Below are 5,909 nucleotides of genomic sequence, written 5' to 3'. Positions count from 1 at the left end.
GAATGACATCTAAGTGTCTGCTCAGTGGGGGCCAACCACAAGAAGTGATAGTGATAAGTTATTTTGCGACAATCTTTTTACAGGGGTTTCCCACAAACTCACCTTAATTACACTGAAAACCCTGTAGGAAAAGTAGTATGTTTAGCAGAAGTTGTGCAGATTGGCCTCTCGGGAATCTAGTCATGGACACTCCTCTTCTGAAAATCCTGCTTCCACCCATGTTACGTCCTTTAGCAGGTTTCAGACTTAGGCCTGGGCTATGGATGTGACATCACTTCTGTTATAGATGGAGCCAGAGATACTCCTTCCCTCCTGAATCCACCTCATATGTGCCAGGGACAGGAATAGTTCTGGCTTCGTGTACAGTGGAAGTGACGTCCAGTGCTAGCCCAGACTGGAGACCTTGTAAAGGATGTGACGTTGTCAGCAGCTGGCTTTTTAGAAGAGGAGCACCATGTGACTGGGAACATCAGAACGGTAAGTATATTACAAACGTTCTCCTACAAGGGTGTTATTTGTAAGTAAGGTAGGTTTGTGGAACAGGCTAAAACCCCTTTAAGGCCTCATGCACACGACCGTTGTGTGCATCCGCGTCCATGGTTCAGTTTTCCATTTTTTTTCACGGATCCATTGACTTTCAATGGGTCCGTGGAAAAATCGGAAAATGCACCGTTTGGCAGCCGCATCTGTGATCCGTGTTTCCTGGCCGTGAAAAAAATAGGACCTGTCCTATTTTTTTCACGGTCAACGGTTCGCGGACCCATTCAAGTCAATGGGTCCGTGAAAAATCACGGATGCACACAAGATTGTCATCCGTGTCCGTGATCCGTGTCCGTTTTTTCCTATCATTTCAATGGCAAACTTGACTTAGATTTTTTTTTTCATTTTTCATGTCCGTGGATCCTCCAAAAATCAAGGAAGACCCATGGAAGAAAAAACGGACACGGATCACGGAACAACAGAAACCGGTTTTGTGGACCGCTAAAAAAAAAGTCTGTGTGCATGAGGCCTAAGTGTAAGTAAATAACTGATGTGTCGTGTTTTCAAATGAAAGCCAAATGGCCCTCTGCCCATAGTACCCAGTCAGACCAGGTTTCAGTTTTTTCAGTGCCGTTTGAAAACTAAATGCTAACCTGTAAATACATACGTGACAACACTAAAAGCAAAATCCTACCGAATACGGATTTCTAGTTATATTTAAAAGGGTTGTCTCATTGCAGCAAATATCATTTATCATGTAGAGAAAGTTAATACAAGGCACTTACTAATGTATTGTGATTGTCCACATTGCCTCCTTTGCTGGGTGGATTCATTTTTATATTTAATGATATACTATCTGTTTCCATGGTTACGACCGCCCTGTAATCCAGCAACGGTGGTCGTGCTTGCACACTATAGGAAAAAGCACTAGCCTATATGCGCTCCCACGGTCCGGCTGGCAAGCAAGACCGCCATTGATGGATAGCAGGATGGTCGTAACCATGGAAACGAGCAGTGTATAATGTGATGGAAAAATGAATCCAGCCAGCAAAGGAAGCAATACAGAGAATCACAATACTTTAGTAAGTGCCTTGTATTAATTTTCGCTACATGATAAATGCCACTTGCTAAAGTGAGACATCCCCTTTAAGAGCATATTTTCTCGCAGTTGGCAGGAGACTTCCTTTCTATTTGCACAGTCCATGCTCTGTCAGATGGTTTTAACATGTTGTCCTGTGACTATCATGAAGGGGATCCCATCATATCATTTCTTTAGGACAAAGATCCTCAGCCTTTTTACCTTGCGCCACTTAACTTTGAGTGATGGTCAGGAACCACATTAAACTCAAAATAAATATAGAGGAACATGACACGAGGAATTTGGGAACATTTGTGGATAGAAATTAGACAATAATACAACAATAATAATATAGATGCATCCAGACTGGCTGTGTTTGGTGAATAGGAAATGACTGTAATAATGTAATTTGCCAGGGCATATAGGCACAACTAGGGACTCCAAATCCGTGGTTGGGGGCCACTGCTTTGGTGGATTGTTAAACATAAAATAAAGTTGCTTTCAGGGATTGGATAGTTACATGGATCATTTGGTAGTTGAAATGACTAGCGACCAAATACAAATGCAGTTTAATTACAGGAATCACAGTGTAATTATCATGGTATGTCATGGTATGGGTGTTTTTACTTGTTATATGTCAGTTTTATGTCTATTCAACTGGTAATTTGTTCAGTGACCCTTTTAAAGTGGATCTGTCAGGTTTCAATGCTACCCTATCTGAGGGCTATCAGGGTAGCATAGACCATCTGATTGGAAATATCCTTTCAATACATTTTATATTTTGAAAAAAATGTAAGGTTTCTTTAAATAGATAACATAATTACTTTTACATTGCACATTTACATTTTATATGCTGTAGACAACAAACCTAGCTGTTTTCACACCGTTTTCAGCGATGTCCTGATAGTATGCATTAACTAAGCTACAATGGAATAAAACACATTGAATAGATGAAGAAAGATGGTTTCCTCTTAGTAAAATGTACATTTGTATAATAAATGACCACTAACAATAGGAATGAAATGCCTATTAAACTGATAAATATAGACTGAAGATCCCATCTTTCATTTTAGAACTGATGGGTGGGCAGGACATTACAATGCATATAGAGTGACCACTTGTGTGCCTTTTGTAACCCCATATTAAAATGGTTCTCGGCTGCCTCTAATTGCAGAGCTGATTAGGGAGGGTGAGGAGATGAGGCCTCACTACACATTACGCTCTGGCACTTGCTTATACTACATAATGGTAAGTGTTCCTGTCAGGCTGCTCAGCCATGATGGCATATCAGAGGCAGGATCACACCGTTACCATCTATTGTAGAGCAGTGTAGGGAGGCCCTGCCTCCTCACCTCCCTAGGCAGTTCTGCAAGTGGTGGCAACCAGTCCTCCTCATATTGTAGGACAGGCTGCAAGATGTTCATCTAGAGAACAGTCAACAAATTAAAAGATGAGCTTCTTTTGCTATGGCAGGAGTAGAGACAATTTTTTTTTTTTTGAAAATGTACATTTATGTGAGTAAAAGGAATTCAAGGAAGATGGCAGCCATCAACAGCAAGTGGTACAGCCATCAGGTCTCTATGCCAATAAAGGGCCTGAACTCCTATTGGTTGCTACCCACCCAGTCACTGCATGAGTACTACAAATATACTTATAAAATGAAAGGGCAATGAAATGTGAATTAAAGGACAACATATTCGGAATTAAGTTTCAACAAGTGTAAATGCATATCTCTAACTTAGTGTTTGTTCCATTTTCCCCATCGACCCACCATATGGTATGGGCCTTGGGACAAGATGGAGGTCGACTAATATATTAGGGATTTTCAGAGCCCTGTTTCCGACTATAGGAAAATCCCATGAAAAAGATAATCATCTTTGCACCACTGTTAGCTACTGTGGGTCTCTGACACCCGCATGATGACAGCAGTGTCACTCATGATGTCATTATGGAGGACAGGTCATCGTACCATAATATAGACACAGCAGCAGCAGCCTTTCATGGATGTAGAGGGACCGCAAGGGGAACAAAACTCTCCCGGCCCTTTCTTCCAAACCAGTTCTGGTAACTTCTCATCAGGTGAACGTATGTATGTATTTGTTACCCTAAGCAGTTTGTCTTCCGATGGACCCGATCCATAGTGTGATTTGAACCAATTTGTTGGGCAGATTGCAATTTGAATGCAGCATGTACTTTTTCCCTCCTCCACAGCAGAGTTGGTCATGGTATTTGCTGCTTGAATGCTGCCTTATGTTGAGATGTCTGAATGTATTAACATTATAATAAATGCAATAAAAGTTTAATTCTTAAAGGGGTATTCCCATTTCAGACATTAGGGACAATGACCCCTATGTCTGACACCTATCTTTAGAGCGGCTCCCTCAAAGTGCCGCACATATTCGTCCGCCCTCCATTCATTCCTATGGGAACGCCGAAAATAGCCAAGCTACACGCTCGGCTATTTTCGGGAGACCCTTTGAAATTAATGGGAAGCGCACTACTGTTCCATTCACTTCGATGGGGCTTACGGAAATAGCAGAGACAGTGCTCGGCTATTTTCGGCGCTCCCATGGGAATAAATGGAGGGCGGCCGCGCATGTGTGATGGGCCCTCCAGGGGCTTTGTTCTAAGTATAGGTGCGGGTCCGACAAGTGATCCTTGTGATATGCTACCAGTGTTCGAGATGGGAATACCCCTTTAAATTCAGTTATTTCATCAGCAATGAAATCTTGCTTGTAATAAGGTTTCAATTCCATAGCGTTGCTAGTGGTCATTTAATATCTTTATGTGCAGCTCCACTCCTATAACATTTGCAATATCACAATATATGGATGACAGAAATGACAAGACTACAGCATGAAAATCCTCCAGCAAGCTTATATATAACTTTGACTTTTTTGCTCTGCCATAGAAGGGTAAAAAGCTAGTGTCTATGAAAGATATTAAAACATTTTACCCCTGAACAACATTTTTGAACGAGGCAATGTTCACATGAGATGCGTTTTCTGCCCAAACTGCAGTTCAATGCAAGTGAATGGTGCTTCTAAATACCTATTCACACACTGACGGAAAAACCTTTGTCATTGCAAAGGGTTACATCGATTGGCAAAATTGTATCGAGATCCGCAGGAGTATGGTGAAGACTTTTGTTGTGGGTTTTTTGCAGATTTTTCAGCAGCAAATCCACCCCATGTGGACACAACCTAAATATATAGATTAAATCTAAGTAAAAAGTTGAGTAAAGTTGAATATACAATTCATTATTTACAGCACTGATCTTGAGCTGCAGCGCTGCATTCACAATTCTGCTGGTTATAGTTGGAAACAGTTGAAATATCAGACAGCTTAACTGGGGCAGATTCTTCTATATAGTGTCTGGCAGGGGGGACTGGGAATGTAAAGTGACCTTGGAAAGAAAAAATAAAAGTGGCCCCAAGTTGACAAAAGGTTGGTGGGTATAAGGGGTCAACTCAAGTAGGTGGGGGCAGCAATACCTTAGAGGGGCAGTACAGTGTGCTATATTTTGATATTTAGTTCTGCAGCAAAACCAAAGTGCAGTACAATATACTGCCCCAGCAGAACCAAATACTACAGAGCAGAACAATATACTGTCCCAGCAGAACCAAATACTACAGAGCAGAACAATATACTGTCCCAGCAGAACCAAATGCCACAGTGCAGAACAGTATACTGCCCCAGCAGAACCAAATGCCACAGTGCAGCACAGTATACTGCCCCAGCAGAACCAAATGCCACAGTGCAGCACAGTATACTGCCCCAGCAGAACCAAATGCCACAGTGCAGCACAGTATACTGCCCCAGCAGAACCAAATGCCACAGTGCAGCACAGTATACTGCCCCAGCAGAACCAAATGCCACAGTGAAGCACAGTATACTGCCCCAGCAGAACCAAATGCCACAGTGAAGCACAGTATACTGCCCCAGCAGAACCAAATGCCACAGTGCAGCACAGTATACTGCCCCAGCAGAACCAAATGCCACAGTGCATCACAGTATACTGCCCCAGCAGAACCAAATGCCACAGTGCAGCACAGTATACTGCCCCAGCAGAACCAAATGCCACAGTGCAGCACAGTATACTGCCCCAGCAGAACCAAATGCCACAGTGCAGCACAGTATACTGCCCCAGCAGAACCAAATGCCACAGTGCAGCACAGTATACTGCCCCAGCAGAACCAAATGCCACAGTGAAGCACAGTATACTGCCCCAGCAGAACCAAATGCCACAGTGCAGCACAGTATACTGCCCCAGCAGAACCAAATGCCACAGTGCATCACAGTATACTGCCCCAGCAGAACCAAATGCCACAGTGCAGCACAGTATACTGCC

The sequence above is a fragment of the Bufo bufo genome, chromosome 2 (assembly GCF_905171765.1).
Source record: "Bufo bufo chromosome 2, aBufBuf1.1, whole genome shotgun sequence".
NCBI classification, from domain to species: domain Eukaryota; kingdom Metazoa; phylum Chordata; class Amphibia; order Anura; family Bufonidae; genus Bufo; species Bufo bufo.
The sequence above is the reverse complement of the archived record's forward strand: the minus strand, read 5'-3'. Positions refer to the sequence as shown.